Source organism: Schistocerca americana, chromosome 2 (assembly GCF_021461395.2).
Source record: "Schistocerca americana isolate TAMUIC-IGC-003095 chromosome 2, iqSchAmer2.1, whole genome shotgun sequence".
In the NCBI taxonomy this organism is placed as follows: domain Eukaryota; kingdom Metazoa; phylum Arthropoda; class Insecta; order Orthoptera; family Acrididae; genus Schistocerca; species Schistocerca americana.
This window is the reverse complement of record NC_060120.1, coordinates 348,068,714-348,082,053: the sequence shown is the minus strand read 5'-3', so window position 1 is coordinate 348,082,053 and position 13,340 is coordinate 348,068,714. Positions and strand designations below refer to the sequence as shown.

The following is a 13,340-nucleotide window of genomic DNA, read 5'->3' as shown; positions in this document are numbered from 1 at the left end:
ACATAATCTGAAGGGGTGAATTCGCCAATAAATGAGAAAGATTTCGTAGAAAATGCTACGCAGTGACAGGCAGATACACTTTCAAACTCCAGCAATGTGTGCGGAACCAAGGACGCCATCTGAATGATACCATATTCAACAACTGATAACTTTCAAGGTAATCTATTAATTTTCACTCGTGTACACTAGATTCACCAAAAAATCAACTGTGTTTAAACCTCCAATTTGTCCGAATTTTGTAAATGTTCCCATTTGACTTTCTCACCTTGTATTTCAGTTGCTATGGGTTTATTTATTGATTGTCCTTTTTATTTTGAAGTTCAAGTTGTGATGCTCAGCTTCAACTGTGATTGTGAATTTTTGGCCAGTTCAACTGTATTGTTTAAGCATGCCACTCTTGTTTACGAATACTGATGTAACAAAAAATGGTTCTGAGCACTATGGAACTTAACATCTGAGGTCATCAGTCCCCTAGAACTTAGAACTACTTAAACCTAACTAACCTAAGGACAATCACACACATCCATGCCCGAGGCAGGATTCGAACCTGCGACCGTAGCAATCACGCGGTTCCAGACTGAAGCGCCTAGAACTGATGCAATACTTCTGGATCTTGGAGCGAAGAGTTTCATTTGCACCTTTCACATGTTATTTAAGCAAATATCCAGTAACTGTGGCATGACATTATGAAGTGTAGTGAGGTACGAATATCAGATAGTATTACAGTTGCACCTGTTCTGGGAAACTGCACCAACTAAATCGTCTTGTGATCTGACTGGCTGGTGTAGTAAAAGATGGTGTGATTTTCTTCAGATCAGTGAGTCAAAGCTTATTAGTTATTAATAAAATGTTTAGATTTGGTTTATAATAGTAGGGCAGATCTCGTACTACTAAACTATCAGCATATAGACAAAACATTGCTTTATTATCTGCTTTTAGAAAACATTTGAGTAAACTGAAAGAGTGACTCACCTTGTCTGTCTTCAGCTCTGTGCTAAATGACTGGCTAGTGAAGTCGTTAGAACTGGACAGATGTGTAAAGAGGTGCTGAACTATTAGGTTGGAGGGATTTGAATGCATGTCTCAAACCTGTGAAAAATGTATAGCATAAGTGAGTTAAGGAAAGTATATTTTGATTTGTGAAACGTTAACAATGTTAGTTATTATGTTTTTGAATAATGAAAATGATTAGTAACTTGTGATTCTTTTAGGTATACACATTGCCACAACACATCATCGACCAGTTTTCTATTTTGTCTGAAGCAATTTGAACAATCTTCTGCCACATACATAAAGCAGAGTGTATGTATGTACATGTGTATGTGTCGTATCTCAAATCCCTGAACCGATTTCAACCAAATTTGGCACAGAAACAGCAGACCTTGTGAGTGTCAGCACTGTGCTGTTTATAGTCTCTTAGTTCCAAAAGAAGCTGATATACAGGCACATTTCCAAAAGATATACAGGTGAAAGAGTGTTTTTTTCCAGCCCCTGCCATATAGGGGTCCCTGCATAACAGGTTAGTTGTTTGGGAATGGTACTATCCTTCCTTACTGACTACTTTGCAAGCTGCAATGCGTGACAAGTGTGTTGTGTTTTAGTAGTATCGGCCTACTTAATTGACCTGCATTGCAGAGAAGTGTACATGTCAAGGACAAAAAACTATTTTATAGCCCCCAACACATAGGGTACCCTGCATAACATATGTGTTGTGGAAGTAGTAGCGACCTGCTTTATTGACCTGTTTTGCAAGTGTTTTACATTCAGAAGTACATGTGTTGGTCAGGATTGAGATGGGTATAGGTAGAATGGACAGGGAGAAGGGGCAGGAGGAGGTTTGTAGGGAGTGAAGGGAGTGTGATGTGGACAGAGAGGCGGATGATGGGATTGATAGGGAGAGGAGGGGAGGATGATGTGGATAGAGAGATAGCAGAGGATTGACGGAGAGTCTGGAGATGGTCAAAGAGAGGGAGAAGGAGTAGATTCAGGTGGCAGGTGGAAAGGGAAGAGGGGTGATGGGAAGGTGTAAATGGAAGGAGTGGAGGAGGAAATGGCGGAGAAATGAGGTGGAGAATGTGGACACATGGAAGAGACAGGAAAATGTGGTCAGGGACAGGTGATGGAGGATATGGGTGGAGACAGTGTGAAGGAGGGGATGAAGAAGGAGACAGAATGGGAAGTAGTTGATGAACAGAGGTGGTAGGATGAGGTGGACTGAGGTGGTAGGATGAGGTGGACTGAGAAACGAGGTGGAATTGATGGACACAGAGACGGGGAAGGAAGATATTTGTGTGGTACATGTGTCAAGCATGTACACGAGGGTAGCCATGGGGAAGTGGTTAGTAAAAAATATTTGGTTTTCCTATAAGTTTCAGAACTTATTACTTCAGTGAGAGAGAGCCTTTGCCACTTCGTTTGCGGTTCCGTTGAAGCCTCACAGGAAAAGCAGCGTATTCAAGATGTGATAGCTCTGTGCTGGGATGACAATTTCACTTCAAGACGCCAGTTCAAAAAAAGGTTCAAATGGCTCTGAGCACTGTGGGACTTAACATCTGAGGTCATCAGTCCCCTAGAACTTAGAACTACTTAAACCTAACTAAACTAAGGACATGACACACATCCATGCCCGAGGCAGGATTCGAACCTGCGACCGCAGCGGTCGCGCGGTTCCAGACTGAAGCGCCTAGAACCGCTCGGCTACTCAGGCCGGCCGAGACGCCAGTCTGTTGAATATTTTTTTGATATTCTACTTTTTGCTTTGATATAGAAATACACAATTGGACGCTTTACATGTGCTTCTACTCCAGTACAAATCGAGACACGTATGTGCCATCTGTGGTAACACGGAGAAGGGAACTGCAAACGCACTCGTTCTGACGAGTGATTGCGACGGAACTTTTGTATTTGCAAGGATCACTGTACAGGTATAGGTATATGGGTTTTTCAATAGAAGCGCTGTTGCTTGAAGAGAATACAACAGAGAACCAGATTCAAGAGTGTGGTATTTTCACTAAACTGCATGAGACGGGTACAGTAGTCATATCTCATACGAACGTGGAAGCGGTCAGAGTATGGATGATGTAGAAGACATTATTCCTTAGGTAGAACGTAGTTCTTCAAGAAGCACATAGGAAACTTCTACATTTTTGTTGTTCCACATACAGGAACATAAAGGGCATTACATATGAACGGACCCCATGTTTATCACTTACAGCGGGTTCAATGCCTTTGAGAAGGTGATAAAGGTAGATCGGAATTTTTTCCTTAGCTAATTAAGTAAAGTTCTAGGCCCTATGTTGCTCCTAATCTATGTAAACGATTTAGAGAACTATCTGTGCAGCCTCCATAGATTATATGCAGATGATGCTGTCATTTATTTTGAGGATGAAAACATAGTCCAGGTAGGCTGTGTTGTTTTTGATTATCTAGGTGATAGGCCAATTTCGACCTAGGTGATTTTCAAGCACATATTTTAAGCTTCTATCTTCATTTTACATTATAATTTATCACCAGAAGCTTAAGACACGTGCTTGAAAACGACAAAAGTTCGAAACTGGCCAATCGCATACAAAATAAAAAATAATAATACAGCCTACCTTGTCCGCGTTTTCGTTCTCTAACACGTTGAGGCTGTAGACAACCCCACAATAATAAAATTTTAAATTATTATTTACTATCTAGTAAAGTTGTCAGAAGATCGCAACCAACTGCAAACTGATTTAGACAAAATGGCACGAATGGCTGAGAGCCTCCAAAGGGCAGGTTGAACTGCTTGAGTGGAAAGGTTTTTCCTGTCCCCCGCGCCCGCAAGCACCTTATCTACGTACATGACCTGCTCGCGTTGGAGATAATGAGACAAGGGAGAGAATGAAACTCGGTGCCAGCAATAGACCACTCCTCTGGAAGAGCACCGAGGAAGCTGCCGAATTTAACGTCCCCATCATCCGAAGGACAGACCACCGTCAACGGTGGCTCATTACCCTAACTTCATGACACACTGCGGAGAGGTTTGGAAGTGAATTCAGGACATTGGTGCAAAGACTGCTGATTAGAAATTATGCCATTACCCCTCCTTTTCCCTCTGCCGTAAAGGCTCCGTTCACTGCCACTGACTGACATAATTCTGTATATTGTCTGTAGGTGGTTACGTATTGACCGAAACCTGTTACTGTTGTCAATAAATATTTTAATAAAATGAAACTACAACCTTTCAGAGTTTGTTGATACAATAAAAATGGTTCAGATGGCTCTGAGCACTATGCGATTTGACTTCTGAGGTCATCAGTCGCCTAGAACTTAAAACTAATTAAACCAAACTAACCTAAGGACATCACACACATCCATGCCCGAGGCAGGATTCGAACCTGCGACCGTAGCGGTCGCTCGGCTTCAGTCTGTAGCGCCTAGAACCGCATGGCCACTCCGGCCGGCTCTTGATACAATAGCTCCATATTTAGCAATCATATACAACCGCTCTCTCGAAGAAAGATTCGTACCGAAAGACTGGCAAGTTGCACAGGACACACGAACATTCAAGAAGGGAAACAGCAGTAATCCGATGAATTACAGACACGTTTCACTAAACGTCGATTTGCATTAGGACTTTGGAACGTATACAGTATTCAAACGTCACGAATTATATCGAAGAAAACTACATATTGACACGTAGTCAGCACATATTTAGAAAACATTGTTCTTATGCAGCACTAGCTCTTTATTCTCGTGAAGTAATGGGTGCTATGGACAGGGGATATCAAACTGATTTACATTTCTAGATTTCTAGAAGACTTTTGACACCGTTCATTACCAGCGACTTTTCATGAAATTGCGTGTCTAGGGAGTATCGTCTCGTTTGTGCGACTGAATTCCTGATTTACTTTCCGAAAGGTTCCACTTGGTAGTAGTTCAGGGAGAGTCATCGAGAAAACCAGAAATAATATCTGGCGTTTCCCAAGGAAGTGTTATAGGCCCTCTGCTGTTCCTAATCTATATAAACGATTTAAGAGCCAATCTGTGCAGCCTTCTTAGATCGTTTGCAGATGATGCTGTCATTTATCTTGAGAATGAAAACATGGTCCAGGTAGCCTGTATTGTTTTTTTTATTATACATACGACTGGAAAATTTTGACCTTTAGTCATTTTCAAGCACATATATTAAGCTTCCATTTTCATTTTACTGGAAGCTTAAGACACGTGCTTGAAAATGACCAAAGGTCGAAACCGGCCAATCACATAGATAATAAAAAATAATACAGCCTACATGGACCAGGTTTTCGTTTTCAAAGCACGTTGAGGGTGTAAACACCCATAAAAATAAAATTTTAAACTGTTATTTATCGTCTAGTAAAGCTGTCAGAAGGATGAAACCTACTGCAAACTTATTTAGGCAAAATATCTGTATGGTGTAAAATGTGCTAATTGACCCAAAATAATGAAACGAGTGAGCTCATAAACATGAGTATTAAAAGGAATCCGTAAAATTTCGGCTATATCATAAATCACACAAATCTAAAGATTGTTCAACTAAATACCTCGGAACTAAAAATAATAACATTGTAAACCGGATCGATGACATGGATGTTGTTATGGGTGAAGCGAATCAAAGAGTGCGTTTTACTGGCAGCGCACTTACAATAGAAGATAGGCCAGGACTACTAAAGAGACTGCCTGCACTACGCTTGTTGGTCCTCTGATGGAGGTATTGCTGCGCTATATGGGATCTTTATCAGATAATATTGACGGTGGATATCGAATAAGTTGTAAGCATGTCAGATCGGTTTGTATTATCGCGAAATGGGGGAGAGGAGTAGAGGTGGCAATCATTGAAACAAAAGAATTCTCTGTTACTGCGAGATCTTTTCACAAAATTCAAACTTTCTCCCCCGAATGCATAGGGAGAACAGATCATCATACTAAAATAAGAGAAACCAGAGCTCGGACGGAAAGATTCGTGCGTTCATTTCCCTGCGCACTGTTGGAGAGTGGAACGCCAGAGAAATTGCTTGAAGGTTGTTCGACGAACCGTCTGCCAGACACTTAAGTGTGGACTGAAGAGTGGTCGTGTAGCTACAGACGTAGTGGCGCAGATGGCTCTTAATAGGCAAAACTCTATGTTTTGAGTATTAGAAAAAATCACGGAATCACCACTGCACCACGAGGGTTACACTGACGTTGCATGAGCTCTTGACTTCACGATTATATGCGACAGGTAATAACGTTTGCTCCGTTTTTTCCGTTTCCTTCAGAGAAACAACGGCACGTCATGGGTTGTTTCGATGAAACCCATGTCCATACTGAGAGTAAATGCGAGTTTCTTGTCGCCGTGCGGAGCCCAGAACATAATTACGTGACGGACATTATTCAATCGCACTGACGGCCAGCGGTCGGACTGAGAAGAAATTCTCAAAGAATTTTAATATGACCTGCATATCGTTTATTATGACATAAATGTCGCTTCACATGTAGATACAAATTGACATCACTCGCGGTTTTCAACAACGGCGTTCTCTGTTTTGAGACACGAGGCTGTGCCAACCGGACCTGCGCCTGCCTGCCGTGGATACGACAACCGGAGATTCCCCTCCAGATTGATTACGCCCACATCTCTGCAGCGGCCGTTAATTAACCAGAGACATTAGGGTCGCCACGTGACGTATCTGCCCTGCACCCTCCGACCCGACCGTCTCGCTTAATCTGCATGCTAATTGAAAGGCTCACCGCAGTATCCATTGCGGTCAGTGCAGATAGCGGCACCAAGAGGACGCGTCCGGTGTGATGGGTGTCAGCAACACCCAATGTTCGAGGTCCAGGTAATACAGAGAGTACGAATTGCACGTTCCAGGGCTACACATTCCTCTGCACTGTCGTTGACGGCTCTAAAAACGTGGAAGTGTAGCCCAGTAGCTAACACACTGAACGGTTCTGGAAGAGCAAGATTAAAATTCGCATCCAAACAACATTGAAAGTACGCTGTTTAGGTTTTTATATTGGTAACGCCACGTAGCGCTCTGTATGAAAATCACTGGCTGTGCTGTGTGCAGTCTGTGGCTGGTTAGCATTATTTATTATTCGCTTTGTAGTGTTGGGCAGTTGGATGTTAACAGCGCGTAACGTTGCGCAGTTGGAGGTGAGCCGCCAGCGGTGGTGGATGTGGGGAGAGAAATGGTGTAGTTTTGAGAGCGGATGATCTGGACGTGTGTCCATCAGAGACAGTAAATTTGTAAGACTGGATGTCAGGAAACTGCTATATATATTATGACTTTTGAACACTATTAATGTAAATATAATGTTTGTTCTCTATCAAAATCTTTCATTTGCTAACTATGCCTATCAGTAGTTAGTGACTTCAGTAGTTAGAATCTTTTATTTAGCTGGCAGTATTGGCGCTCGCTGTATTGCAGTAGTTTGAGTAACGAAGATTTTTGTGAGGTAAGTGATTCATGAAAGGTATAGGTTATTGTTAGTCAGGGCCATTCTTTTGTAGGGATTATTGAAAGTCAGATTGCGTTGCGCTAAAACTATTGTGTGTCAGTTTAGTGTTGATCAGAATAAGTAAAGAGAGTAATGTCCGAGTACGCTCAGTTTTGCTCAGCTGTTTGAAAAGCAAATAATGTAAGAGGTTTATCTGCACAGTCATTCATTAATTTTTCTAAGGGGACGTTTCATATGTCGACCCTTAGCCGAGGATACTGGAATCTTCTGATTTTTTCTTGTAGTTTGTGTAATTAGTGTAGCTTTTGTTTATTGCTAGCGCGTAATTGTAGAGAGAATCTCCTTTGTAGTTGCAGTCTTTCATTGTTGTACAGTAAAAAAATTGTGGCATGCATGTAGATTTGCACCAAGTATTTCGCAGCTGCGCTTGCTATTAACTAGATATTATTTTCAGTGCTATGTTGAAGTGTTTTCTTATTTTTCTCTTCAAATTGTGCATTTCTGTGTTATCGTGTGAAATATTGTGACAATTATGGCGTATGAAAAACGTAATACTAGGCTCCAAAGTAAACTGAGAAATGACAGTAAAGACGAAAGCAGTGTGTTAGCGCCACCATGCAATGAATTAACTAATGTTCAACACAGTAATTTGGTAACTGTGCATAGTGAAATGGAGCGGGTGACAAATAATGGTTTAGACAGTGAAACAGTTAGTGAACAGGGAAGCATTATCGATCGATCGGTCGGCAACAGCTCGCCTCAGGAATCCGAAATAACAGGACAAAATCTTGCAAATACTGCAGATTCAGGTTTTGGGTCCTCACCGTTTTCTCAAATGAGTCAAGACACATTTTCTGCTTGTCAAAATGTGAATGTTGCCGGTGAAAATGCACTGCCAAAAAGCGTAGAGAAACAGATTCCAGACACAAATACATTATTATTGCAATTAATGCAACAAATGAAACAAAATCAGAGACAAACACAGCAAAAGTTAGACACAATGGAACAAAATCTTCAAAAGTTAGATACACTGGAACAACACCAGAGACAAATACAGCAACAGCTTCAAAAGTTAGACTCAATGGAACAAACGCTTGAACAAACACTGTACTTACCTTAATAGTGTTCAAAAGTCATAATATATATAGCGGTTCATGACATCCAGTCTTACAAATTTACTGTCTCCGATGGACACACGTCCAGATCATCCGCTCTCAAAACTCCGCCATTTCTCTCCCCACATCCACCACTGCTGGCGGCTCACCTCCAACTGCGCAACGCTACGCGCTGTTCACATCCAACTGCCCAACACTACAATAGCGAATATTACAACAATGCTAACTAGCTACAGACTGCACACAGCACAGCCAGTGATTTTCATACAGAGCGCTACGTGGCGTTACCAATATAAAAACCTAAACAGCCTACTTACAACATGAATCATTTCAGATTGCGAGAAGAGCAAGATTCAAATTTTAATCATTTCATATTGATGCCGCAATTCTGCCTTCAATAAGCATGTCTCAGCGAAGTAAACGTAAACACCTATCTTTTTCTAATTATAAGAGTTTCAAATTACTGTAATACCTTAGTGAATCTGTACGGTCGTTCCTCAATTAACAGCGAACTATAAATTAATATTATATCGGTTTTATAAGCTTTAAAGTCTTGGGTATCACATATCTCGGGACTCAAGGCCGACTTTATTTACGTCAGTGGAAATGGGGTTATATAAGCCGAGCCCTAAAGCACATCTTTGATTCAGACATCTGTTGATATTATGGTGCGTCAGGTTATCTATGCTGTAAGCTTCCACTGTATACATGAACAGAAATGCAACAGTGCTTTGATAAATTTTGCTGCGGCAATTTTGTTTAATACTTTGAATTCTTTACTTGCCATTTTCGAAGGTTTTGATGGCATGTGTGTATTTTGACCTACATGAAGAATATATGCAATGTATATAATTGTGTGTGTTTTTTTTAATATAATAAAGCAACACAATGCTGCGAAGCTGTATGCGTAATTGCCTTGCTTAAATCGTGAGGCATCATATGTATGATACCATTTGCAAAAAATTCACTACGATTCAATATATTTTTTGAGGACCATTCATTGTTAACTAACATTAATACAAAGCAATTAGTTCAATATTAGCTCACTTGTACTTTTCACATGCGTTCGGGACTGAAGAAGCTACAGGAACATAGCGGTCCAAGTGAGTGGAAAAAATGTGCAGGTCATTCTCGTTTTAAAGACGGGTTGTACAACAGGTTCCCACAGACATATGCCTCTATCATTGGCGTCAGTCGCAGACATTTAGAAAATGTTTTGTGCTCACATATTATTCGGTCTCCATTCTAGAGACAAAAGATCTCCTCTGTAGGAATAAACGTGGATTCTGTGTGCAGAAATCACGTGTAAGTCAGCTTGCTATGTCGAAAGAGACCCAGAAAACTTGATTCCCTGGTTGATGCCATGTTCCCTTGACTTCTGAAAGGCTTTCGGTACAGTACTGAACTGCTCCTAACAGAATAAATACTATCTTGAGGAGAATCAGTATTTTTGATTGACTGAAGAGTTCCTAGAAAATGTGATACAGCATGTCATGTCATTCTTAAACAGAAATAAATCTTTAGAGTTAAATGGGCCATTATTTTTCAGAATAAATGCAAATGACACAATCGATATCGATGGAGGAACCATGAGGTTCTCTGTCGCTGGCGCTGTTGCATTCAAAGAAGTCGCAATTCTCAAAAATTGCAAAACAGCCTGTAGAAAATCGGTGCAGGATTGGCAACTGATCTTCGACACAACCAAATATAATGGTTCAAATGGCTCTGAGCACTATGGGACTTAACATCTGAGGTCATCGGTTCCCTAGAACTTGTAACTACTTAAACCTAACTAACCTAAGGACATTACACACATCTATGCCCGAGTCAGGAATCGAACCTGCGACCGTAGCGGTCACGCGGTTCCAGACTGAAGCGGCTAGAACCGCTCGGCCACAGCGGCCGGCGCTGGTTTCAAATAACGGAATAAGATTTCTTTGAACTATTTCGTGCTAATTCATGTTTTGCATTACCGCCTGCTGCTTACATTCTTTGTTAAAAAAAAAAAATAAAAAAAACTGACGCATAACGAAGGAGTTATTCGAATTGGACGTAAGTATAGGGGTAATGTATATGTACAGACAAACAACTGATTACAATTTCTGAAAAAAATGGATGATTTAAGAAAAAAGAGCTTCACAAATTGAACAAGTCAGTAATGCGTTGCTCCACATTTGGCTCTTAGGCAAGCAGTTATTCCGTTTGGCGCTGACTGATAAAGTTGTTGGATGTCCTCCTGAGGGAGATCGTACCATGTTGTATCCAGATGACATGTTAGACCGTCAGACTCCAGAGATGGTTGGAGGATCCTGCCCATAATGCTCCTAACGTTCTCAATTTGGGAGAGATATGGCGACCTCGCTGACCAACGTAGGGTTTGGCAAGCACCAAGACAAGCAGTAGAAATTCTCGACATGCGCGAGCGGTCATTATCTTGCTAAACTGTAAGCCCAGGATGGCTTGCCATGAATGGCAGTAAGTCGACGTACCGCAGTACTGTAAGCGTGTCAGGGTTGACAAACGGCACCCCAGTCCATGACTCCTGGTTGTCGGATCGTATGGAAGCGACAGTGATGTTGGTGTCCCACTGCTGTTGGAGAGTTTCTAGACAGGTCTTTGCTGGTCATCGGGTCTCAGTTGGAAGCGCGACTCATCACGGAAAACAATTCTGCTCCAGTCAATGAGACTCCAGGTCGAAGACGTGTTTGGAGACGATCCGCACAGCGGTAGGACACCAGCCTAAATGTCGCACGCCGCACGGCCCGACAACCAGGAGTTATGGTCTGGGGTGCCATTTCTTTTGATAATACGAACCATTTGATTGTTCAAAAAAATGGTTCAAATGGCTCCGAGCACTATGGGACTTAACATCTATGGTCATCAGTCCCCTAGAACTCAGAACTACTTAAACCTAACTAACTAAGGACATCACACACATCCATGCCCGAGGCAGGATTCGAACCTGCGACCGTAGCAGTCGCGCGGTTCCGGACTGAGCGCCTAGAACCGCTAGACCACCGCGGCCGGCCATTTGATTGTTATCCGCGGCACCCTTACATCGCAGCGATACATTGCCGTTTTGTTGCCCTTCATGGCAAGCCATCCTGTGCTTACATTTCAGCAAGATAATGCCCGCCCTCACAAGGCGAGAGTCTCTACAGCTTGTTTTCGTGCTTGCCAAACCCTACCATGGCCAGTAAGGTCAACGTATTTTCCCCAGTTGAGAGAATTTGGAGAATTACTGGCGTGGTCCCCCTAACATATCGGGGTTTTGACGATCTAACGCTCCAGTTGCACAGAATTTGGCCAGATATCTCTCAGACAGCTCCATCAATCAAAGAGAGGCCGTATAACTGCTTGCATAAGGGCCACATTTGGACCAATGCGTAACTAACTTATTCAGTTTGCGAAGCTCTTTCTCTTGAATAAATAGTTCAGTTCTTCTGAAATTGTAATCGTTTGTTCGTCTGTACATATACATCACATCTGCTGATCTCCCTCCTATTCTGAGAATTCCATCATGGTGCGTCCACGTAGATAATCACGAGGAAGAACCGCATATATGTGTTGATTTGTGGTAATTGTTCTTCATAGCTGTTTTGCCGTTAAAAATTTTACTGCTCCGTTTGTACGCAGACACGTGTAAAATACAAAGGATATTCCGAGAATCTGAATATGGACTCTGAATAAATAACAAAAAGTGACTACAATGACTGATTTGCAAAAATTGCACCGTCTGATTCCGTGATGATATTACAAACTTTCAGGGATGATAGAGAAGGGTAAATATATCAATTTGACGTAAGAGATCTTGGTCCGGAGAGTGATAAGCGAAAATCATTTTGATTCCTCTGACAACGAAATACTTGTGTCGGTTCTGTTTCTGCTGAGATTGGAGGGCAAGCAACTTACAGAGGTGCTAGTATGGACCAAAACAAGAAGAAAATGTCTAGTAGACATGAGCTCTAAAATACACATTCCAAGAGTTCTGAGCACTTTTTCATCTGCGATGCTGTGTAACACATCACTTCTACTGTACAAGTGCCCATAGCTCTTAAGTTATGCATTTTACAGCCTATGTTTACGAGAAATATTTTTAATGTTTTGGTGGTGCCTCTGGAAGTTGCCTACTCAATCTTAACAACAACAGCACAGCACATGTATTCCGCTGTGAGATGCTTGTGTCATGAGCGACACATGTTTATGTACTAGTGTCTAGTGCGGAACGCCCATCTCATTCTACAGAATCTACAACTCTCACTGCTTGTGGCTTTACTTTAGGGCAGATAATGTGGCAAATATGACATCAGTGTCCACATATGAAGGGCTTATTTCAATAGTGGTACAAGTACACTTTTGTTCATTCTGAGATACAGAGTCTTAAAGTTAAATGTGCGCTGAAAACTCTGCAGTTGAGATACCAGAAATATTCAAGCATATGGCTTCTTGCTAGAGATGAACCTTTCTTTCTGTTTGTTTGGACCATTAATGTCAGAAGCACTAAAGACAGAAAAGTGGAGGTAATGGACTTGTACCACTATTGAAATAAGCCCTTCATATATAAGCTGCCTGATTCTGTCTGTGTGCATTCCATATGGTGACCTGTCGTAGTGGATAAGAGTCGTAGTTTCAGCCTGTGTTTTCTCATTACGTATTTTTACACTGTAATATTATTGCCACGATTTAAATATGTTATTAGGATAATTTGAATCATTGTTCCAATGGATCCTGCTCACACAAATTGACGATATATGCCCCCGTTTGGTAGTTGTACCCTAATCATAGTATCTGTTT

The 13,340-nt window shown here is 41.6% G+C and overlaps 1 non-coding gene across 1 annotated transcript; it reads right to left on the bottom strand.

Annotated features, from left to right (window-relative positions):
- Positions 1–2,623: 2,623 nt before the first annotated feature.
- Trnas-gga lies at positions 2,624–2,707 on the bottom strand. Its single transcript is given in 2 exon segments — positions 2,624–2,658; positions 2,668–2,707. It is a non-coding gene; the product is annotated as a tRNA-Ser (tRNA).
- Positions 2,708–13,340: the final 10,633 nt, after the last annotated feature.